The sequence below is a fragment of the Puma concolor genome, chromosome B1 (genome assembly GCF_028749965.1).
Source record: "Puma concolor isolate L17-30 chromosome B1, mPumCon1.1.hap2, whole genome shotgun sequence".
Classification (NCBI taxonomy): Eukaryota; Metazoa; Chordata; class Mammalia; order Carnivora; family Felidae; genus Puma; species Puma concolor.
This window is the reverse complement of record NC_141670.1, coordinates 145,472,004-145,498,119: the sequence shown is the minus strand read 5'-3', so window position 1 is coordinate 145,498,119 and position 26,116 is coordinate 145,472,004. Positions and strand designations below refer to the sequence as shown.

Sequence of the window (26,116 nt, the reverse complement as noted above, 5' to 3'; positions counted from 1 at the left end):
AAATAAATACTAAAAAAAGAATAAATGGATCATATGCAGATACTTTAAAATGTCATACCTAAAGGACTTTTAATGGGTGAATTTAATTATTTAGTGGATAACTAGTTGTCTGTAAACTTTTAAAAATGCTTTCCTGCTATTTTTTGTTTTCCTTTTTCTAAATTACAGTAGTTAATAGTGTTCTATTAGTTTCTGGTGTACAATATAGTGATTAAAAAGTTACTTACTTTTACTCAGTGTTCCTCATGATAGATGAATTCTTAAGCTTCTTCTCCTGTTTCACTCATTCCCCCCACTCACCTCCTCTCTGGTAACTGTCAGCTTGTTCTCTATAGTTAAGGGTCGGTTTTTTGGTTTGTGTCTTTTTTTTCATTGTTTTTCATAAATTCCATATAAAAGTGAGATCATATGGTATTTGTCTTCTCTGAGTGACTTATTTCACTTAGTATTACACTTTTTAGATCTATCCATGTTGTTGCAAATGGCAAGATTAAGATTTCATTCTTTTTTATGGCTGAGTAATATTTCGTGTGTGTGTGTGTGTGTGTGTGTGTGTGTGTGTGTGTGTGTGTGTGTGTATCACCTTTCTCCATTCATCTCTGGATGGACACTAGGGCTGTTTCTGTGACTATTATAAATAAGGTTGCATATATCCTTTTGAATTAGTGTTTTTGTATTCTTCGGTTAAATACCCAGTAGTGTGATTATTGGATCGTATGGTAGTTCTATTTAAAAATTTTGAGGAATCTCTTATTTTTTCCATAGGCACGGCAGCGGTTTGCATTCACAGATTGCTTTCTCATTTAAATTTCTTTTCTTTAAAATTTTTCTTACGTGACTTGAAAAGAATACATTGTTTTACATTTTGCTAGTAATCTTTAAAATTTTTGTTACCTTTTATATTTACATCAACTGTAAATAGTAGCTTGTAGTTCCTCCTTTTGTAAGATGAGAATATAGCCTAATTTTGTTACATAATCTGGGATATGTAGATAGTTTAGTGTTTTCAGGTGATTATTTTTTATTATTGAGCTTCTTTTTGAGAATTATCATTTACATTTTATCCTGAAATCACATACTTATTTACATATATTCCACATACAAAATTCTTTTAAAAACGAAAAGTTTTTAAATTTAATCTTTATTATTTTCACAGTCTAATTTTTATTGAGGTATAATTTAGATCTCCCAAAATTTACGGTTTTTTTTTAATTTTTTATTTATTTTTTTTTATATATGAAATTTATTGTCAAATTGGTTTCCATACAACACCCAGTGCTCATCCCAAAAGGTGCCCTCCTCAATACCCATCACCCACCCTCTCCTCCCTCCCAGCCCCCATCAACCCTTAGTTTGTTCTCAATTCTCAACAGTCTCTTATGCTTTGGCTCTCTCCCACTCTAACCTCTTTTTTTTTTTGGGGGGTTCCTGTTAAGTTTCTCAGGATCCACATAAGAGTGAAACCATATGGTATCTGTCTTTCTCTGTATGGCTTATTTCACTTAGCATCACACTCTCCAGTTCCATCCACGTTGCTACAAAAGGCCATATTTCATTTTTTCTCATTGCCACGTAGTATTCCATAGTGTATATAAACCACAATTTCTTTATCCATTCATCAGTTGATGGACATTTAGGCTCTTTCCATAATTTGGCTATTGTTGAGAGTGCTGCTATGAACATTGGGGTACAAGTGCCCCTATGCATCAGTACTTCTGTGTCCCTTGGATAAATTCCTAGCAGTGCTATTGCTGGGTCATAGGGTAGGTCTATTTTTAATTTTCTGAGGAACCTCCACACTGCTTTCCAGAGCGGCTGTACCAATTTGCATTCCCACCAACAGTGCAAGAGGGTTCCCGTTTCTCCACATCCTCTCCAGCATCTATAGTCTCCTGATTTGTTCGTTTTGGCCAAACTGACTGGCGTGAGGTGATATCTGAGTGTGGTTTTGATTTGTATTTCCCTGATAAGGAGCGACGCTGAACATCTTTTCATGTGCCTGTTGGCCATCCGGATGTCTTCTTTAGAGAAGTGTCTATTCATGTTTTCTGCCCATTTCTTCACTGGGTTATTTGCTTTTCGGGTGTGGAGTTTGGTGAGCTCTTTATAGATTTTGGATACTAGCCCTTTGTCCGATATGTCATTTGCAAATATCTTTTCCCATTCCGTTGGTTGCCTTTTAGTTTTGTTGGTTGTTTCCTTTGCTGTGCAGAAGCTTTTTATCTTCATGAGGTCCCAGTAATTCACTTTTGCTTTTAATTCCCTTGCCTTTGGGGATGTGTCGAGTAAGAGATTGCTACGGCTGAGGTCAGAGAGGTCTTTTCCTGCTTTCTCCTCTAAGGTTTTGATGGTTTCCTGTCTCACATTCAGGTCCTTTATCCATTTGGAGTTTATTTTTGTGAATGGTGTGAGAAAGTGGTCTAGTTTCAACCTTCTGCATGTTGCTGTCCGGTTCTCCCAGCACCATTTGTTAAAGAGACTGTCTTTTTTCCATTGGATGTTCTTTCCTGCTTTGTCAAAGATGAGTTGGCCATACGTTTGTGGGTCTAGTTCTGGGGTTTCTATTCTATTCCATTGGTCTATGTGTCTGTTTTTCTGCCAATACCATGCTGTCTTGATGATGACAGCTTTGTAGTAGAGGCTAAAGTCTGGGATTGTGATGCCTCCTGCTTTGGTCTTCTTCTTCAAAATTACTTTGGCTATTCGGGGCCTTTTGTGGTTCCATACGAATTTTAGGATTGCTTGTTCTAGTTTCGAGAAGAATGCTGGTGCAATTTTGATTGGGATTGCATTGAATGTGTAGATAGCTTTGGGTAGTATTGACATTTTGACAATATTTATTCTTCCAATCCATGAGCAGGGAATGTCTTTCCATTTCTTTAAATCTTCTTCAATTACCTTCATAAGCTTTCTATAGTTTTCAGCATACAGATCCTTTACATCTTTGGTTAGATTGATTCCTAGGTATTTTATGCTTCTTGGTGCAATTGTGAATGGGATCAGTTTCTTTATTTGTCTTTCTGTTGCTTCATTGTTAGTGTATAAGAATGCAACTGATTTCTGTACATTGATTTTGTATCCTGCAACTTTGCTGAATTCATGTATCAGTTCCAGCAGACTTTTGGTGGAGTCTATCGGATTTTCCATGTATAATATCATGTCATCTGCAAAGAGCGAAAGCTTGACTTCATCTTTGCCAATTTTGACGCCTTTGGTTTCCTTTTGTTGTCTGATTGCTGATGCTAGAACTTCCAGCACTATGTTAAACAACAGCGGTGAGAGTGGGCATCCCTGTCGTGTTCCTGATCTCAGGGAAAAAGCTCTCAGTTTTTCCCCGTTGAGGATGATGTTAGCTGTGGGCTTTTCATAAATGGCTTTATGATGTTTAAGTATGTTCCTTCTATCCCGACTTTCTCAAGGGTTTTTATTAAGAAAGGGTGCTGGATTTTGTCAAAGGCCTTTTCTGCATCGATTGACAGGATCATATGGTTTTTCTCTTTTTTTTTGTTAATGTGATGTATCACGTTGATTGATTTGCGAATGTTGAACCAGCCCTGCATCCCAGGAATGAATCCCACTTGATCATGGTGAATAATTCTTTTTATATGCCGTTGAATTCGATTTGCTAGTATCTTATTGAGAATTTTTGCATCCATATTCATCAGGGATATTGGCCTGTAGTTCTCTTTTTTTACTGGGTCTCTGTCTGGTTTAGGGGTCAAAGTAATACTGGCTTCATAGAATGAGTCTGGAAGTTTTCCTTCCCTTTCTATTTCTTGGAATAGCTTGAGAAGGATAGGTATTATCTCTGCTTTAAACGTGTGGTAGAACTCCCCTGGGAAGCCATCTGGTCCTGGACTCTTATTTGTTGGGAGATTTTTGATAACCGATTCAATTTCTTCGCTGGTGATGGGTCTGTTCAAGCTTTCTATTTCCTCCTGATTGAGTTTTGGAAGAGTGTGGGTGTTCAGGAATTTGTCCATTTCTTCCAGGTTGTCCAATTTGTTGGCATATAATTTTTCATAGTATTCCCTGATAATTGTATCTCTGAGGGATTGGTTGTAATAATTCCATTTTCATTCATGATTTTATCTATTTGGGTCATCTCCCTTTTCTTTTTGAGAAGCCTGGCTAGAGGTTTGTCAATTTTGTTTATTTTTTCAAAAAACCAACTCTTGGTTTCGTTGATCTGCTCTACAGTTTTTTTAGATTCTATATTGTTTATTTCTGCTCTGATCTTTATTATTTCTCTTCTTCTGCTGGGTTTAGGCTGCCTTTGCTGTTCTGCTTCTATTTCCTTTAGGCGTGCTGTTAGATTTTGTATTTGGGATTTTTCTTGTTTCTTGAGATAGGCCTGGATTGCAATGTATTTTCCTCTCAGGACTGCCTTTGCTGCGTCCCAAAGCGTTTGGATTGTTGTATTTTCATTTTCGTTTGTTTCCATATATTTTTTAATTTCTTCTCTAATTGCCTGGTTGACCCACTCATTCGTTAGTAGGGTGTTCTTTAACCTCCATGCTTTTGGAGGTTTTCCAGACTTTTTTCTGTGGTTGATTTCAAGCTTCATAGCATTGTGGTCTGAAAGTATGCATGGTATGATTTCAATTCTTGTAAACTTATGAAGGGCTGTTTTGTGACCCAGTATATGATCTATCTTGGAGAATGTTCCATGTGCACTCGAGAAGAAAGTATATTCTGTTGCTTTGGGATGCAGTGTTCTAAATATATCTGTCAAGTCCATCTGATCCAATGTCTCATTCAGGGCCCTTGTTTCTTTATTGACTGTGTGTCTAGATGATCTATCCATTTCTGTAAGTGGGGTGTTAAAGTCCCCTGCAATTACCACATTCTTCTCAATAAGGTTGCTTATGTTTATGAGTAATTGTTTTATATATTTGGGCGCTCCGGTATTCGGCGCATAGACATTTATAATTGTTAGCTCTTCCTGATGGATAGACCCTGTCACTATTATATAATGTCCTTCTTCATCTCTTGTTACAGCCTTTAATTTAAAGTCTAGTTTGTCTGATATAAGTATGGCTACTCCAGCTTTCTTTTGGCTTCCAGTCGCATGATAAATAGTTCTCCATCCCCTCACTCTCAATCTAAAGGTGTCCTCAGGTCTAAAATGAGTCTCTTGTAGACAGCAAATAGATGGGTCTTGTTTTTTTTATCTATTCTGATACCCTATGTCTTTTGTTTGGCGCATTTAATCCATTTACATTCAGTGTTATTATAGAAAGATATGGGTTTAGAGTCATTGTGATGTCTGTATGTTTTATGCTTGTAGTGATGTCTCTGGTACTTTGTCTCACAGGGTCCCCCTTAGGATCTCTTGTAGGGCTGGTTTAGTGGTGACAAATTCCTTCAGTTTTTGTTTGTTTGAGAAGACCTTTATCTCTCCTTCGATTCTAAATGACAGACTTGCTGGATAAAGGATTCTCGGCTGCATATTTTTTCTGTCTAGCACACTGAAAATCTCGTGCCAATTCTTTCTGGCCTGCCAAGTTTCAAAAGAGAGATCAGTCACGAGTCTTATAGGTCTCCCTTTATATGTGAGGGCACGTTTACCCCTTGCTGCTTTCAGAATTTTCTCTTTATCCTTGTATTTTGCCAGTTTCACTATGATATGTCGTGCAGAAGATCGATTCAAGTTACGTCTGAAGGGAGTTCTCTGTGCCTCTTGGATTTCAATGCCTTTTTCCTTCCCCAGTTCAGGGAAGTTCTCAGCTATTATTTCTTCAAGTACCCCTTCAGCACCTTTCCCTCTCTCTTCCTCCTCTGGGATACCAATGATGCGTATATTATTTCTTTTTAGTGTATCACTTAGTTCTCTAATTTTCCCCTCATACTCCTGGATTTTTTTATCTCTCTTTTTCTCAGCTTCCTCTTTTTCCATAACTTTATCTTCTAGTTCACCTATTCTCTCCTCTGCCTCTTCAATCCGAGCCGTGGTGGTTTCCATTTTGTTATGCATTTCGTTTAAAGCGTTTTTCAGCTCCTCGTGACTGTTCCTTAGTCCCTTGATCTCTGTAGCAAGAGAGTCTCTGCTGTCAGCTATACTGTTTTCCAGCCCAGCGATTAATTTTATGACTATTATTCTAAATTCACTTTCTGTTGTATTATTTAAATCCTTTTTGATCAGCTCATTAGCTGTTGTTATTTCCTGGAGATTCTTCTGAGGGAAATTCTTCCGCTTGGTCATTTTGGATAGTTCCTGGCGTGGTGAGGACCTGCAGGGCACTTCCCCTGCGCTGTGGTGTATAACTGGAGTTGGTGGGCGGAGCTGCAGTCAGACCTGATGTCTGCCCCCAGCCCACCGCTGTGTCCACAGTCAGACTGGTGTGTGCCTTCTCTTCCCCTCTCCTAGGGGCGGGATTCACTGTGGGGTGGGGTGGCCTGTCTGGGCTACTTGCACACTGCCAGGCTTGTGATGCTGGGGATCTGGCGTCTTAGCTGGGGTGGGTAGGCAAGGTGCACAGGGGCAGGAGGGGCAGGCTTAGCTTGCTTCTCCTTAGGTGATCCACTTCAGGAGGGGCCCTGTGGCAGCAGGAGGGAGTCAGATCCGCTGCCGGAGGTTTGGCTCCGCAGAAGCACAGAGTTGGGTGTTTGCGCGGAGCGAGCAAGTTCCCTGGCAGGAACTGGTTCTCTTTGGGATTTTGGCTGGGGGATGGGCGGGGGAGATGGCGCTGGCTAGCGCCTTTGTTCCCCACCAAACTGAGCTCTGTAGTCAGGGGGCTCAGCAGCTCTCCTTCCCTTTGTCCTCCAGCCTTCCCGCTTTCTGAGCAGAGCTGTTAACTTATGACCTCCCAGATGCTAAGTCGCGCTTGCTGTCGGAACACAGTCCGTCAGGCCCCTCCGCTTTTTGCAAGCCAGACTCGGGGGCTGTGCTTGGCCGGCGAGCCACCCCTCCGCCCGGGCTCCCTCCCGCCAGTCCGTGGAGCGCGCACCGCCTCGCCGCCCTTCCTACCCTCTTTCGTGGGCCTCTCGCCTGCGCTTGGCTCCGGTGACTCCGTTCTGCTAATCCTCTGGCAGTTTTCTGGGTTATTTAGGCAGATGTAGGTGGAATCTAAGTGAACAGCAGGACGCGTGGTGAGCCCAGTGTCCTCCTACGCCGCCATCTTCTCCATAATCTCCAGTTTACGTTTTTAAAGTATACAGTTTAGTGGTTTTTAGTAAGGTGGTATATAATATCTGATAATAAAAACTATTTTGTTTTCATTCCATTAGTCTTGGCTTCAGGAGTAGATTTACTGGATTCATCACTTACATACAACACCCAGTGCTCATCCCAACAAGTGCCCTCCTCAATGCCCATCACCTATTTTCCCCACCCCAACCCTCCACCCTCATAAACCTTCAGTTCTCTGTATTTAAGAGTCTCTTATGGTTTTCCCTCCCTCTCTGTTTGTATCTTATTTTTCCTTCCCTTCCCCTATGGTTTTCTGTTAAGTTTCTCAAATACCACACATGAGTGAAATCATATGGTATCTTTTTCTGACTTATTTCACTTAGCATTTATACCCTCCATTTCCATCCACATTGTTGCAAATGGCAAGGTTGATACTATACGTGGAAAACCAGAAAGACTCCACCAAAAAACTGCTAGAACTGATACATGAATTTGGCAGAGTCGGAGGACATAAAATCAGTGTACAGAAATTGGTTGCATTTCTATACACCAATAATGAAGCAACAGAAAGATATCAAGGAATTGATTCCATTTACAATTGCACCAAGAACCATAATATACCTAGGAATAAACCTAACCAAAGAGGTAAAAGAAAACTGAACACTGGGGCGCCTGGGTGGCGCAGTCGGTTAAGCGTCCGACTTCAGCCAGGTCACGATCTCGCGGTCCGTGAGTTCGAGCCCCGCGTCAGGCTCTGGGCTGATGGCTCGGAGCCTGGAGCCTGTTTCCGATTCTGTGTCTCCCTCTCTCTCTGCCCCTCCCCCGTTCATGCTCTGTCTCTCTCTGTCCCAAAAATAAATAAAAACGTTGAAAAAAAAATTAAAAAAAAAAAAAAAAGAAAACTGAACACTGAAAACTATAGAAAGGTTATAAAAGAAATTGAAGAAGACACAAAGAAATGGAAAAGCATTCCTTGCTTATGGACTGGAAAAACAAATACTGTTAAAATGTCGATACTACCCAAAGCAATCTACACATTCAGTGCAATCCCAATCAAAATAGCACCAGTGTTCTTCTCAGAGTTAGAACAAAGAATCCTAAAATTTGTATGGAACCACAAAAGACCCCAAAAACCAAAGTAATGTTGAAAAAGACAGCCAATGCTAGAGGCATCACAATCCCAGAATTTAGCCTGTATTACAAATCTGTAATCATCAATACAGTATGGTATTGGCACAAAAACAGACACATAGACCAATGGAATAGAATAAGAGAACCCAGAAATTCCTTGAGGCTTCTAATGTGTCACCTGTTATTTACTGCCTTTGCTTCCAGCTCATGTCTAACTGACTGCCTACTCTGCCAGTCCTTTCTTCTCTTTCTGTCATGGTTTGCTGACTTTCTTCAGTGTTACATTTGCATTTCTTTTTATTTATTCTTTGCATGTCTATTACTGGATTTTGATTTATTGTTACCATTATGGTTGTATGTAATCTTTTGTGCATATAGCTATCTATATTATGTTGATGATCTTTTAAGTTTGAAACCAGTTTTTAGTCCCTTTATCCCCATGTTTTAGGTATATGGTGTCATATTTTACATCTTTTAATTTTGTGAGTTCCTTGACTGATTTTTTTAATAGAAAAACTCATTTTTGCTGCTTTTGTGTTTCTTATTTTCATACTGTCATTTTGGTCTTTCCACTCAGAGTCCTCTTTAATATTTCTTTCAGGTCTAGTTTAGTAGTCCATGAACTCCTTTCATTTTTGTTTTTCTGGAAAACTCTTTCTCTCTCCTTCTATTGTGAATGATAGCCTGGCTAGATAGTGTATTTTTGGCTGTAGATTTTTTCCCATTCAGCACTCCTGTTAGGCTTGCCAGCTTTATGCTGAAAAATCACTGATAGAGTTAGGAGATTTCCCTTGTATGTAATTGTTTTCTTTGGTCTTGATGCTTAATTTTTCAACATTCTGCCATTTTAATTACAATATGTCTTGGTATGGATCTGCTTTTGTTGATTTTGTTGTGGGTTCTTGGTGCCTCCTGGCTCTGGATATTAGTTTCCTTCTCCCAGATTAGTGAAGCTAATAATTTCTTAAAATAAATTTTTCTGCCCCTTTTACTCTTCTTTTGGAAGAATGTTATTTTATTTACATGTTATACATTTGATGGAATCACTGAGTTGCCTAAGTCTGTTCCACTTTGTAGATGTCTTTCTCCTCTTTTGTTCAGCTTGATTACTTTCCATTACTCTGTTTTCTAGGTCACTAATTCATTCCTGCGCTTCTTCAAGCCTGCTGTTCATTCCATCAAATGTGTTTCTCATTTCATTTAGTAAACCCTTTGTCTCTGTGTTATTCTCAGTAGCCATCATCACCATACTGACCTTCCCATGCTTGAGAGAGCCACTGCTAGCCATTTATCTTTCTTTTCCTTCTCAGAATGCCAGAAATAATGGAATCAGAATCTTGGCACACCTTGTATGAAAGATTACTGAACTCAACCAAAGTTCTGGTTTTAAAGGAAAGACATCTGAAAGATAAACACAAAGAGAAAAAATAAGCTTTAAGTTTCCAGTGATTGAAGATTTGAAAAATAGTTACAGTTCAGTTTACTTTGCTTCTTAACTATGCTTGTTCATCATCAGATACAGGCTATCTATTATATCTTGTTCTTGGAGTTGAATGGTGGTTTTCCATTGTCTTAATTAAATTTATTGCAAAGGAGAGGGTTTCCAGGAATAGCTAAGCTACAGGTGATTTATTGAACTACAGCTTTTTCATTTTCTTGGAAATTAGTCAATTAAGATTTTGATCTACCGTTCCTTGTCGGAAAGGAAGGCTAATGTTTACCTTCTTGGAATGAGAGTTATCAAATAACAATCATTATTTGCCTTTTAAAATCTGGCAAAGCATAGCATATAAATATTGTTTGTGTTTTTTAGGGCCAAATTTACTTGCCTTGGCATGTTACTTTTTGCCAGGTTTACTGCAAGTTATTTTAGTAGGTTATAATTAACAAGTGTCAAAGAAACTACTTGATTTGTTTTTTCAATAATTCAGAAGGAAAAAAAGAATAGGGGTTTACAATGAATTACTTCCCTTTAAAATTAAGGTAAAATTTAAAACCTCAAATGTTAAAATTTAGAACCCAGAAGAAGAGACAATCAAGTTCTATTATATCATTAAATAGATTAACCCTCTTTCCCATGTCTTCTATACTCCTCACAGAATGCTGCCAGTAGCATGTATTGGGCCAGGAGCAGTAGGTTGTACAGAGCAACTTCAATATCACCATAAACTTCAGAGAAATTATTTTTCTCACAACAAAGGCAGCTTTGTGCGTGGCCTTCAACTGGCCGCCTGGAAAATGACTGCAGTCTACAACTGCCAGGTCAATGTGGATGTTCATGTTAATTTTCCAAGTTGGGAAACAACATGCCCTATTGTTAAGGGATAGAAACATGTGAGAGATTAGCAATGAACAACTACAAACAACTAACTGAAAAGTTTCATTCAGTAAGGGAAAATTGTGCAGTAGCTTTACTTATCATTAGTTTATTTCCATTGCTCTTTAGAAAAGTTGGAAAAGAGAAGAAAATAGATCTGGCTGGTATTATTTCAGGGCTGGTTGGAAAAAGAGTATTGCGCAAAAGGATTGTTCCTGGAGAGATGAGTCCCGCATGTGCATGTTAGAGGAGCTATGTGTGTAAGGTATGAAGCTGCATTGGATTTATTTGTACTGCATATATTTTTTAGTAAGATAAGTAAAATAGCCATTTATAAGGAGCATTTTGGTACATGTGGCTTGCCAGTTGCAGCTAAAGGTTAGTCAGTGTAATGTTTTAAATAGATATAGACAAGACTATAAGAGCAGAAGGACTGGAAGGATATTTTTGTTACAAATATTTCTTAGATTATCTTGATACTTAGAATAAATGACTTTCTTTTGGAAAGGAAACAATTGTTTAAGAAAACAATTCTTAAATATTTAGATGGGCTGTGTATTATTTTTATTTTGTATATTATGCTGAATGCCATTTTCCTTTTTTATAAAAAGCCAACAAAACTTTATTCTCATTTCTAAGATTTTCCTAACTTCTTGAAAGGTTCCATCTTAGAAACATATCTATCCTACCTTACTTTCTATGTTTCCTAACTGCCCTATTCTTATTTTTAATGTGGGGGTAGGTGAGCACTCAGAGGTGTGGTTAGGGAAGCATGGCTCACTCATCAGCTCTAGTTCTGCCTTTCACCTTGCATCTGTAGCAGTTATGGGCTGAATAATGGTAACAGGATTGGCGATAGAGACCAAAACTGCCGTCATTTGTTGGATGCCTGCCATATGCTATGTATTGTACATAGTGTCTCACTAGTGCTCACAATAATCCTGCAGAAAGGGTACTACCACCTGCTTTTTAAAGAAGAAAATGAGGCTTCAAGAGATTATGTAACCCTCCTTCAAAAAATTTAACACATTTAGTAACACTTTAGTACTAAAGTTGCAGAGTTGAGACAACAGCAGTGATAAAGCACACTTGCCTTCCCTTCTTCTGTGATGGAAGAGGGGAGTGAAAGGCAGTCTCAAAGGTCTGACTTTGTAACTCCTAGATACAGGCCACCTTCGAAAATAGAAAACTCCAAAGAAGATTGAAGTAGAAAACTAAGTATGGAACAGTTTTGAATAAATGGAATCTGAGAGTCCTGGTGAGAAAGCAGCTAAGAAAGCTTGAGAATGTCTAGAGCTCCATTTAATTTACACTGTGAGACTTCTTAAAATTTCCCCTTTGTTAGTAATGTTTATCCTCTATTTCTCCATCATGGGTAGCAGTAGTGACCCTTAGAAAACTTCAGTACAACTGATACTCCAAGTATGGAGAAAAAGGAAAGAAGCCTATGTTCTTTTAACAATTAGCTGAGATGTACAGAAACTCTGGTCTTAGGTAGTAAGTAGCTAATGTCAGTGCAGTAGGCCATTCTTCGCCATTTGAACCCTATTTCCGAACCCTCAATTTTGGCAATATGATCAAGGCTCTGAACATATTGCCAAAATTGAGGGTTCGGAAATAGGGTTCAAATGGTGAGGAATCCAAGAGTTATGGAAAAGAGGCAGTTTTAGAGTAAGTGCAGAGCAGTCCTGGGAATTGCTAACAACAAGTATTATTACTTAATAGCAGCTGAATAATGAAATGTTGAATGTATTTAGATAGACCAGGAAAGAGACAGAGTTCCTGTTGCCCATCAGGTTGGGGACAGAGTGAATAAGAAAGAAATGTATTCCTGACATTTTAAGTTGAGACCTGTAGTATATTTCTCCCTAGAAAAATAATACATATTAGATTAGTTGGATTTCTAGGCTAGTCTGCTAAAGTAGAGTTACTTCATAAGCCTGCTAAAATAGAATTACCTCTTGACTTGAAATATAGACCCTGTTGTGGGGGAAAAAAAATCATCTCGATCGAAAATAATGAGTCTTCAGGGTGCTTGGATGGCTTAGTTGGTTGAGCACCTGACTCTTGATTTTAGTCAGGTCATGCTCTCATGGTCGTGGGATTGAGCTCCTCACCGGGCTCTGTGCTGACAGCCTGGAGCTTGCTTGCGATTCTCTCTTTCCCTGTCTCTGTCCCTCCCCTGCTCATGTGCACACGCTCTCTGAATAAACATAAAAAAGAATAATGGGTCTTCAAATGAATTTTTGAATTAAGTTCCACTGATAAGTGGAGAACTACTTGTAAATTAGAATTAAAGAAAATGTAGTCAAACTTTGGGAAGTTTTCATGGCTTACAGATATTCATTAACATGATAATTTACTCTTAATTTTTATCAAATCAAAAATAATAGTGACATTTTTGAGTAATACTGATCAGTTATTTTATAGAATGTTTCACAATTTTGGCTTATTTTTATGTCAATGAGGTTATGCATTTTTTTGGCAAGAAAACTGGAAAATGTGGTTATGTGTTTCTCAGTGTATCATATAAAGGAATTCATAATGTTAATATGTGTTATTACTATTAATACTCATTTTAATCATTTTGTTAAGTTTGTGTTTGCCAGGAAGAACTGCCACAGACTGGGGCAGATTAAGAAGAAATAATGAAATACTTGGATTTTGGGTCTTGGATAGGATCCTAGCAGAAAGGACATGGGTGGAAAAATCGGTGAAATTGTTTCTTCAGTAACGTGTGTAGTTTAGTCACCAATGTTCATTTTCTTTTCCTGATAATTGTACTGAGGTGACATAAGATGTTAACAGTGGGAGAAGAAGAGTGAGGGAGATAAGGATACACTGTACTATTTTTGCAACTTTGTAAAAGTCTAAAATTAACTCAGAAGTTAAAAATAGTACCTAATACTTACATAGTGCCTACTATGTGCCAGACTATGCATCTGTTTACTCTTTGATTCCTCTCAACAACCTTGGGAGGGGAACTATTATTATGCCCAGTTGGCAGATAAGCAAACTGGATACAGAGAGGGGCACCTGAGTGGCTCACTTAGCTGTCTGACTTCTGCTCAGGTCATGATTTCACAGTTTGTGGGAACAAGTCCTGCATCGGGCTCTGTGCTGACAGCTCAGAGCCTGGAACCTGCTTCAGTTTCTGTGTCTCTGTCTCTCTCTGCCCATCTCCTGCTCGCACTGTGTGTCTCTATCAAAAATAAACATAAAAAAAAAAAAAAAACAACTCGACACAGAGAAGTAAAAAACAAGCCCAGTGTTATGTGGTTATTAAGATGTCACATAGTGATTCAAGAGGAAGGGAAGATGGCAGCGTAGGAGGACGCTGGGCTCACCGCACATCCTGCTGATCACTTAGATTCCACCCACACCTGCCTAAATAACCCAGAAAACCGCCAGAAGACTAGCAGAATGGAGTCTCCGGAGCCAAGCGCAGACGAGAGGCCCACGGAAGAGGGTAGGAAGGGCGGAGAGGCGGTGCATGCTGCACGGACTGGCGGGAGGGAGCCGGGGTGGAGGGGCAGCCGGCCGGCAAAGCAGAGCCCCCGAGTCTGACTTGCAAAGGCAGAGGGGCTGGACAGAGTGTGTTCTGACAGCAAGTGGGACTTAACATCTGGAAGGTTATAAGTTAACAGTGCTGCTTGGAGAGTGGGAGGGCTGGAGGACAACGGGAGGGAGAGTTGTTGAGCCCCGGACGGATGACAGAACTCAGCTTGGTGGGGAACAAAGGCGCTTGCCAGCGCCATCTTCCTTGCCCATCCCTCAGCGAAAATCCCAAAGGGAACCAGTTCCTGCCAGGGAACTTGCTTGCACCGAGCAAACACCCAACGTTGTGCTCCTGCAGATCCATCCCTCCAGCGACAGGTCTGACTCCCTCCTGGTGCCACAGGGCCCCTCCCAAAGTAGATCTAAAAGGAAAAGCAAGCTGAGCCTGCCCCTCCCACCCCTGTGCACCTTGCCAATCCACCCCAGCTAAGACGCCAGATCCCCAGCACCACAAGCCTGGCAGTGTGCAAGTAGCCCAGATGGGCCATGCCACCCCACAGTGAATCCCACCCCTAGGAGAGGGGAAGAGAAGGTACACACCAGTCTGAGTGTGGTCCCAGCGGTGGGCTGGGGGCAGCCATCAGGTCTGACTGCGGCCCTGCCCACCAGCACAGGTTACTCCAGACAGCACAGAGGAAGAGCCCTGCAGTTCCGCACCCCTCCAGGGACTATCCAAAATGATGAAACAGAAGAATTCCCCTCAAAAGAATCTCCAGGAAATAGCGACAGCTAACAAACTGATCAAAAACGATTTAAACAATATAACAGAAAGTGAATTTAGGATAATAGTCATAAAATTAATCTCTGGGCTTGAAGACAGTATAAATGACAGCAGAGAATCTATTGCTACAGATATCGAGGGACTAAGCAACAGCCAGGAGGAGCTAAAAAATGCTATTAATGAGCTGCAAAATAAAATGGAGATGACCACAGCTTGGATTGAAGAGGCAGAGGAGAGAATAGGTGAACTAGAAGATAAAATTATGGAAAAAGAAGAAACTGAGAAAAAGATAAAAAAAATCCAGGAGTGTGAGGGGAAAATTAGAGAACTAAGTGATGCACTAAAGAGAAATAATCTATGCATAATTGGTATTCCAGAGGAGGAAGAGAGAGGGAAAGGTGCTGAAGGTGTACTTGAAGAAATAATAGCTGAGAACTTCCCTGATCTGGGGAAGGAAAAAGGCATTGAAATCCAAGAGGCACAGAGAATTCCCTTCAGACATAACTTGAATCGATCTTCTGCATGACATTTCATAGTGACACTGGCAAAATACAAGGATAAAGAGAAAATTCTGAAAGCAGCTAGGGATAAACGTGCTCTAACATATAAAGGGAGACCAATAAGACTCGTGACTGATCTCTCTACTGAAACTTGGCAGGCCAGAAAGGAATGGCAGAAAATCATCAATGTGATGAACAGAAAAAATATGCAGCCGAGAATCCTCTATCCAACAAATCTGTCATTTAGAATAGAAGGAGAGATAAAGGTCTTCCCAAACAAATAAAAACTGAAGGAATTCATCATCACTAAACCAGCCCTACAAGAGATCCTAAGGGGGGTCCTATGAGACAAAGTACCAGAGACATCACTACAAGCACGAAACCTACAGACATCACAATGACTCTAAACCCATATCTTTCTATAATAACACTGAACATAAATGGACTAAATGCGCCAACCAAAAGACATAGGGTATCAGAATGGATAAAAAAACAAGACCCATCTATTTGCTGTCTACAAGACACTCATTTTAGACCTGAGGACACCTTCAGATTGAAAGTTGAGGGGATGGAGAACTATTTGTCATGCTACTGGAAGTCAAAAGAAAGCTGGAGTAGCCATACTTACATCAGATAAACTAGACTTTAAATTGAAGGCTGTAACAAGAGATGAAGAAGGGTATTATATAATAATTACAGGGTTTATCCATCAGGAAGAGCTAACAATTATAAATGTTTATGCACCAAATATGGGAGCCCCCAAATATATAAAACAATTACAAACATAAGTAACCTTATGTTGAGATTGATAAGAATGTGGTATTGATAAGAATTGGTAATTGCAGGGGACTTTAATACTTCACTTACAACAATGGATAGATCATCTAGACACATGATCAATAAAGAAACAAGGGCCCTGAATGATACATTGGATCAGATAGACTTGACAGATATATTTAGAACTCTGCATCCCAAAGCAACAGAATATACTTTCTTCTCGAGTGCACATGGAACATTCTCCAAGATAGATCACATACTGGGTCATAAAACAGCCCTTCATAAGTATACAAGAATTGAGATCATACCATGCATACTTTCAGACCACAATGCTATGAAGCTTGAAATCAACCACAGGAAAAAGTCTGGAAAACCTCCAAAAGCATGGAGGTTAAAGAGCACCCTACTAAAGAATGAATGGGTCAACCAGGCAATTAGAGAAGAAATTAAAAAATATATGGAAACAAACGAAAATGAAAATACAACAATCCAAACGCTTTGGGACGCAGCGAAGGCAGTCCTGAGAGGAAAATACATTGCAATCCAGGCCTATCTCAAGAAACAAGAAAAATCCCAAACACAAAATCTAACAGCACGCCTAAAGGAAATAGAAGCAGAAGAGCAAAGACAGCCTAAACCCAGAGGAAGAAGAGAAATAATAAAGATCAGAGCAGAAATAAACAATATAGAATCTAAAAGAACTGTAGAGCAGATCAACGAAACCAACAGTTGGTTTCTTGAAAAAATAAATAAAATTGACAAACCTCTAGCCAGGCTTCTCAAAAAGAAAAGGGAGATGACCCAAATAGATAAAATCATGAATGAAAATGGAATTATTACAACCAATCCCTCAGAAATACAAGCAATTATCAGGGAATACTATGAAAAATTATATGCCAACAAACTGGAAAACCTGGAAGAAATGGGCAAATTCCGAAACACCCACACACTTCCAAAACTCAATCAGGTGGAAATAGAAAACTTGAACAGACCCATAACCAGTGAAGAAATTGAATCAGTTATCAAAAATCTCCCATCAGATAAGAGTCCAGGACCAGATGGCTTCCCAGGGGAGTTCTACCAGACGTTTAAAGCAGAGATAATACCTATCCTTCTCAAGCTATTCCAAAAAATAGAAAGGGAAGGAAAACTTTCAGACTCATTCTATGAAGCCAGTATTACTTTGACCCCTAAACCAGACAGAGACCCAGTAAAAAAAGAGAACTACAGGCCAATATCCCTGATGAATATAGATGCAAAAATTCTCAATAAGATACTAGCAAATCGAATTCAACAGCATACAAAAAGAATTATTCACCATGACCAAGTGGGATTCATTCCTGGGATGCAGGGCTGGTTCAACATTCGCAAATCAATCAACGTGATGACATCACATTAATAAAAGAAACAATAAGAACCATATGATCCTGTCAATCGATGCAGAAAAAGCATTTGACAAAATTCAGCATCCTTTCTTAATAAAAACTCTTGAGTAAGTCGGGATAGAAGGAACATACTTAAACATCATAAAGCCATTTATGAAAAGCCCACAGCTAACTTCATCCTCAATGGGGAAAAACTGAGAGCTTTTTCCCTGAGATCAGGAACACGATAGGGATGTCCACTCTCACCGCTGTTGTTTAACATAGTGTTGGAAGTTCTAGCATCAGCAATCAGACAACACAAGGAAATCAAAGGCATCAAAATTGGCAAAGATGAAGTAAAGATTTCACTTTTTGCAGATGACATGATATTATACATGGAAAATCCGATAGACTCCACCAAAAGTCTGCTGGAACTGATACATGAATTCAGCAAAGTTGCAGCATACAAAATCAATGTACAGAAATCAGTTGCATTATCATACACTAATAATGAAGCAACAGAAAGACAAAGAAACTGATCCCATTCACAATTGCACCAAAAGTCATAAAATACCTAGGAATAAATCTAACCAAAGATGTAAAAGATCTGTATGCTGAAAACTATAGAAAGCTTATGAAGGAAATTGAAGAAGATATAAAGAAATGGAAAAACATTCCGTGCTCATGGATTGGAAGAATAAATATTGTCAAAATGTCAATACTACCCAAAGCTATCTACACATTCAATGCAATCCCAATCAAAATTGCGCCAGCATTCTTCTCGAAGCTAGAACAAGCAATCCTAAAATTCATACGGAACCACAAAAGGCCCTGAATAACCAAAGTAATTTTGAAGAAGAAGACCAAAGCAGGAGGCATCACAATCCCAGACTTTAGCCTCTACTACAAAGCTGTAATCATCAAGACAGCATGGTATTGGCACAAAAACAGACACATAGACCAATGGAATAGAATAGAAACCCCAGAACTAGACCCACGAAAGTATGGCCAACTAATCTTAGACAAAGCAGGAAAGAATATCCAATGGAAAAAAGACAGTTTCTTTAACAAATGGTGCTGGATAGCAACATGCAGAAGGTTGAAACTAGACCACTTTCTCACACCATTCACAAAAATAAACTCAAAATGGATAAAGGACCTGAATGTGAGACAGGAAACCATCAAAACCCTAGAGGAGAAAGCAGGAAAAGACCTCTCTGACTTCAGCCGTAGCAATTTCTTACTTGACACATCCCCAAAGGCAAGGGAATTAAAAGCAAAAATGAACTATTGGGACCTCATGAAGATAAAAAGCTTCTGAACAGCAAAGGAAACAATCAACAAAACTAAAAGGCAACCAACGGAATGGGAAAAGATATTTGCAAATGACACATCGGACAAAGGGCTAGTATCCAAAATCCATAAAGAGCTCACCAAACTCCACACCTGAAAAACAATCCAGTGAAGAAATGGGCAGAAAACACGAATAGACACTTCTCTAAAGAAGACATCCGGATGGCCAACAGGCACATGAAAAGATGCTCAACGTCGCTCCTCATCAGGGAAATACAAATCAAAACCACACTCAGATATCACCTCACACCAGTCAGAGTGGCCAAAATGAACAAATCAGGAGACTAAAGATGCTGGAGAGGATGTGGATAAACGGGAACCCTCTTGTACTGTTGTTGGGAATGCAAACTGGTGCCGCCGCTCTGGAAAACTGTGTGGAGGTTCCTCAGAAAATTAAAAATAGACCTACCCTATGACCCGGCAGTAGCACTGCTAGGAATTTACCCAAGGGATACAGGAGTGCTGATGCATAGGGCACTTGTACCCCTATGTTTATAGCAGCACTCTCAACAATAGCCAAATTATGGAAAGAGCCTAAATGTCCATCAGCTGATGAATGGATAAATAAATTGTGGTTTATATGCACAATGGAGTACTACGTGGCAATGAGAAAGAATGAAATATGGCCCTGTGTAGCAATGTGGATGGAACTAGAGAGTGTGATGCTAAGTGAAATAAGCCATACAGAGAAAGACAGATACCATATGTTTTCACTCTTATGTGTGTGGATCCTGAGAAACTTAACAGAAACCCATGGGGGAGGGGAAGGGAAAAAAAAAGAGGTTAGAGTGGGAGACAGCCAAAGCATAAGAGAGTCTTAAAAACTGAGAATGAACTGAAGGTTCATGGGGGGTGGGAGGGGGGGAGGGTGGGTGATGGGTATTGAAGAGGGCATCTTTTGGGATTAGCACTGAGTGTTGTATGGAAACCAATTTGACAATAAATCTCATATATTAAAAAAGGTCACATAGCTATAAAATGTCTATGTTGGGGTTTAAACTGAGGTGTTTTGGATCTGGAAATTCATTGCATCATACTGGCTTTCACTGTGCGCCTATGCATGTGCACAGATTTCCCCCTACCCTGTTTCTCTTCCCACTCCCCGTATGTATGGTTTAAGACTAATTTATAAAGAGATGGGTTCAAGATGGCCATATAGGAGGATCCTGAACTCACTTCCTCTCATAGACACAACAGATTTACAACTACATATGGAATAATTTCCTCTAAAATAAGACCTAAAAACCAGAGGAACAGAATCTCTACAACAAAGGATAACAGGTCAGCATTGAAAACAGGTATGAGAGGCAGAGACACAACCTCTCAAAAAAAAAAAAAAAAAGAAAGAAAAGAAAAGAGAAAACAGACCACAGGCAATCCACAGCCAGGAAGGATCTGAAAAATATGGAACTTTTCCTTGAGAATCAAGGATCTGTGCTGCATATCAGGCACTGTAGCTTTCATAAGAGAGATGAACCCTCAATATGCCTGGCTTTGAAAATCAACACGGATTATGTTCAGGAAAACCACAGAACTTTAGAGAATAGAGAATTTACTCTTAAATAGCTTGTACATAGATTCACTCATCCTTTGACCCAGTGCTAAAACACCAGTTTGGAAAGCACCTAGATTATAGGTGAAGAACATCTACTTAATTAATCTTAAGGTGTCTGCCTGAGATGCAGGAACTTGTTGGGATTCTGCTCACATGGAGACACTTGTAGGTGCCATTTTTGCAATCTTATTCTAATATGCTGGTGCTAGCCCTAGTGGTTGCCATTTTTGAACTCTTTCTCTAGCCTGTGGGTCCAGGAGGGTACAACCTGCTGAGGGTACAACCCGCACTGCAGCCTTGCATCACAGCCAGGCCAGGAGAGCTCCAGCCACCTTCATGTTGTCGCCCCACCAAGGTAGGTGGGTGTGCACAGTTCCCACAGGGGGTGTCCCTACAGTGCTTGGCACAGGTGGCCAGAGGATATACCACTTCTGAGTTTCATGGGATATCTCCTACACAAAACTACTTCAGGGCTGGGAGAGTTAGCTGATTTGCCTAATACAAAACACAAAGACAGGCAAAATGAGGAAATGGAGGAATATCCAAATGTGAAAGAATGAGACAGAACTTCAGAAAAAGACCTTAATGAAACAGGTAATAAATCTGCCTAATAAACAGTTCAAAGTAACAGTCATTAATATACTCACTAAACTTGGATAAGAATGGGTGAACACAGTGAGAGCTTCAACAAAGAGAAAATATAAGAAATTAACAAACAGAACTTACAGGGCTGAAGAATACAATAACTGAAAAATTTACTAGAGGGGTTCAACAGCAGATTGTAGTGAAGCAGAACATATCAGTGAGCTAGAAGACAGAGCAGTGGCACTCATCCACACAGAGCAACAAAGAGAAAAAAAGAGTTTTAAAAATAGTGAAGATACCTTAGGGGCTTTTGGGACAATATCTGGAGGAATAACATTTACATTACAGGGATCCCAGAAGGAAAAGAGAGAGAGATAGTAGCCACAAAACTTACTTTAAGAAATAATGGCTGAAAACTTCTCTAATCTGGGGAAGGAGACAGACATTCAAGTTCTGGAAGCCCAGAAAGTTCCAAATAGGATGAATCCAAAAAGATCTACACCAAAATACATTAATAATAAGAATTGAAAAGTTAAATAGAGTCTTAAAAGCAGCAAGAGAGAAACAACTTGTTGTGTACAAGGGAAATTCCTTAAGGCTATCAGCAGATTTTTTTCAGCAGAAACTTTGCAGACCAGAAAGGAGTGGGATGACATATGAAAAGTGCTACAAGGAAAAAACTTCCAATCAAGAATTCTTTACCTGGCAAAGTTATCACTTAGAATTAAAGAGGACATCTGATGCGTTTTCCAGATAAGCAAAACTAAAGGTGTACATCACCGTTAACTGGACTTACAAGAAATGTTAGAGACTTCTTTAAACTGAAAAGAGATGACACTAATTAGTAACAAGAAAACATACAAAAGGGTTGGAATGGAAAAGGTAAATATATAGTGAAGATAGTGGAATAACTTATAAAGGAATTATGAAGGTTAAAAGACAATAGTAGTAAAAGTAAAACTGCAATAGTTAAGGGATACATAAAATAAAACGATGTAAAATGTGACATTAAGAATATAAAACGGGGGGGGGGTGAATAAAAATGTAAAATTCTGGAGCATGTTCAAATTTAAGCTCCTATGAAAACCAACTGTTATATACATAGTATGTTATACATGAACCTCATGGTAATCATAAGCAAAAACTTATTGTAAATACACTAAAGAAAATGAGAAAGAAATCTAAATATAACCCTGAAGAGTACCATCAAATCGCAGTGGAACAGGGGTGTCTGGGTGGCTTAGTTGGTTAAGCATTCGACTCTTGATTTTGGCTCAGGTCATGATCTCACAATTGGTGAGATCGAGCCCCATGCTGGGCTCTGCACTGACAGCATGATGCACATGTGTGCATGCTCTCTCTCTAAATAAATAAATATACTTAAAAAAAATCACAAAGTAAGAGAGAGAAGAAGGAAGGAACAGAGAGGAACTACAAAAACAACCAGAAAACAGTTAACAAAATGGCATAATTACATACCTCTCAATAGTTAAGTGTAAATTCTCTAATCAAAAGATAAATAGTGGATGAATGAATTAAAAAAAGAGACCCATTTGTATATGATGCCTATAAGAAACTCTCTTCTGAAGTAAAGACACACAGATTGAAGTGAAGGGATAGAGAAAGATGTTCTATGTAAATGGAAATTTAAAGAAATCTGGCATAGCTATACTTACATCAGACAAAATAGATTTTCTTTAAAAATTCATTTTAGATAAAATAGACTTGAAAACTGTAATAAAAGACAAGGGCATTACAAAACAATAAAGGGGTCAGTCCAGTAAGAAGAGATAATGTAAACATACATGCACCCAGCATAGAAGCACCAAAATATATAAAGCAAATATTTACAGACCTAAAGGGAGATATTGACAATATTGACAGCAATACAAGAATAGTAGGGGATTTTAACACTCCACTTATATCATTGGATAGATCAGCCAGACGGAAAATCAATAAGGAAACATCAGCCTTATGTGGCAAATTAGATCAGATGAGCTTACAAGATACATACAGAATACTACATCCAAAAGTAGCAGAATACACATTGTTCTCAAGTGCATATTCTTCAGGATAGATTGTATGTTAGGCCACAAAACAAGTCTTAATAAATTTAGAAGACTGAAATCATGTCAAGCATCTTTTCTCACCACAATGGTATGAAACTAGAAATTGATTAAAAGAAGAAAACTGGAAAAAAAAATCCCACAAAAATCTGTATTTTAAACAACATGCTATTCAACAACCAGTGGATCATGAAGAAGTCAAAGGAGAAATCAAAGAATACCCAGAGACAAATGAAAACAGAAATATGGTATACCAAAATCTGTTAGATGAAACAGAAGCATTTCAAAGGCGGTGGGGTGGGGGTAGGGGGGTGAAGTTCATAGTATTACAGGCCTTCCTCAAGAAACAAGAAAAATATCAAATAAATGGGGGCACCTGGGTGGCTCAGTCAGTTAAGCATCCGACTTTGGCTCAGGTCATGATCTCACGGCTCGTGAGTTCAAGCCCTGCGTTGTGCTCTGTGCTGACAGCTCAGAGCCTGGAGCCTGCTTTGGATTCTGTGTCTCCCGCTCTCTCTCTGCCCGTCCCCTGCTCACTCTCTGTCTCTCTCTCTCTCTCTCAAAAATAAATAAACATTTAAAAAATTAAAAAAAATCAAATAAAGATCACACTTTACACCTAAAGGAGCTAGAAAAGGAACAAATGAAGCCAAAGATTTAGTAGAAGGAAGTAAATAATAAAGAGCAGAGCAGAAATAAATAATATAGAGACGAAAAAGACAAGATTGAAAAATCAGTAAAATGAAGAGCTGGTTCTTTGCAAAGATTTAAAAAAAAAAAAAAAAAAGACATTCCTTTAGCTGGATGCACCAAGAGAGAAAGAGAAGGTTCAAATAAATAAAATCAGAGATGAAATTAATTAAACTAATGTAACTCTGTATTCTAACTATACTAGAATTAAAACTTTAAAAGTCAGAAAAAAAGGAGAAATTAACACAGAAATACACAAGATCATAACAAAGTACAGTAGACTCTTGAAGAACACCAGAGTTAGGGACACTGACCCCTTGCTTAGTCAGAAATCCACATACAACTTTTGACTCCCCCATCATTAACTACTAATAGCCTACTGTCAACTGGAAGCCTTATTGATAACATAAGCAGTCAATAAACATACTTCATATGTCGTATCTGTTATATACTGGATTCTTACAATAAAGTAACCTAGAGAAAATAAAACATTAGGAAAATTATAAGGAAGAGAAAGTACATTTATAGTACTGTATTTATTGAAAACAAAATTCATGTATAAGTGGACCTGCACAATTCAAACCCATTTTTGTTCAAGGATCAACTGTATTATGAATATTTATGTGCCAACAAATGGAATACCTTGAAGAAATGGATAAATTCCTAGAAACATAATCTTCCAAGACTGAATCATGGAAAAATAGAAAATCTGAATAGACAGAATTCTAGTAGAAGTTTGGGTCATAATAAAAAACCTCCCAGCAAAACCCCAGACTAGACAGTTTCACTGGTGAATTCTACTAAACTTTCAAAAAAGATTAATACCTATTCTCAAACACTTCCAAAATTTGAGGAGGGAATGCTTCTAAGGTCATTTTATGAGGCTGGCATTACCTGGACACCAAAACCAGACAAGGAAACCACAAAAAAAGAAAACAAAAGGCCAGTATCCTTAATGAACACAGATGCACAAATTCTCAATAAAATTGTAGCAAACTGAATTCAACAAGACATTAAAAGGATCATATGCCACAATGAAGTATTTATTCCAGGTATGTAATAATGGCTCAACATCCACAGATCAAACTGCAGTACACCACATTAGCTAACCAAATGAAGGATAAAAGTCATATAGGCATCTGAATAGATGTTTAAAAAAACAGTTAACAAAATTCAACATCCATTTATGATAAAAACTCTCAACAATGTGAGTATAGAGGGAACATACCTCAACATCATAAAGGCTATATATGACAACCCCATAGTTCATATCATGCTCAGTGATCAAAAGATGAAAGCTTTTCCTTTAATATCAGGAATAAGACAAGGATATATACTCTTACCACTTTTATTCAGCATAGTATTAGAAGTCCTGGTGACATCAGTACAGCAAGCAAAAAGAAAAAAGCATACAAAGTGGAAAGGAAGAAATAAAGCTGTCACTATTTGCAGATGACATAATACTATATACAGAAAACTTTAAGGTCTCCACTAAAAAACTATTAGAATAAACTAATTCACTAAAGTTGGAGGATACAAAATCAATATACAGAAATCAGTGGCATTTCTTTACACTAATAAACTATTAGGGAAATTAAGAAAGTCCTATTTACAATTGCGTCAAAAAGAGTGAAATACTTTGGACTGAATTTAACCAAGGAGGCAAAAGATCTATAGAGTGGAAGTGTAAGACATTGATGAAGAACACAAATAACTGGAAAGATACTCTGTGCTCATAGATTAGAATTGATGCTGTTAAAATGTCCATATTATCCAAAGCAATGTGCAGTTTCAGTGTAATCCCTATCAAAATTTCAGTGAATAGTATTTTTCATAGAACTAGAACAAGTAATTAAAATTTTATACAGAACCACATAAAATACCAAATAACTAAAACAATGTTGAGAAAGAACAAAGGTGGGAGTATCATGCTCTGTGGCCTCAAAATATACTATAAAGCTATATTAATCAGAACAGTATGGTGTTAGTATAAAAACAGACACAGAGATCAATGAAACAGAATTGAGAACCCAGAAATAAATCTGCATGTATATGGGTAATTAATTTATGACCAAGAAGCCAAGAACATACAACGGAGAAAGGATGTTTCTTCAATATGTGATGCTGGGGAAATTGGACAGCCACATGCAAAAGAATGAAAGTATAGTACTATCTTCATACACAAAAATTAAAATGGATTAAAGAAATGATTTGAAAATATAAAATTCCTAGAAGAAAGCATAGGTGGTAAGCTTTTTGACACTGATTTTAGGGATGTGTTTGTTGGGTCTGACTCCAAAGGCAAGAGAAACAAAAATAAACTAAAAACCTTCTGCACAATGAAGGAAACCATCATCAAAACAAAAA

At 38.5% G+C, this 26,116-nt stretch overlaps 1 protein-coding gene across 8 annotated transcripts in view; it reads left to right on the top strand.

Annotated features, from left to right (window-relative positions):
* The window catches only part of ART3 (ADP-ribosyltransferase 3 (inactive)), a 151,168-nt gene that overhangs the window by 56,023 nt on the left and 69,029 nt on the right, over positions 1–26,116 (top strand). The window contains exon 1 of one of the 8 annotated variants that reach the window (XM_086704827.1): positions 10,707–10,845. The exons of the other annotated variants lie outside the window; for them this stretch is intronic. The gene's annotated coding sequence lies outside the window, so the exon portion shown is untranslated. Of the gene's footprint in view, positions 1–10,706; positions 10,846–26,116 lie in introns of those variants that run through there. 8 annotated transcript variants of the gene reach the window in all.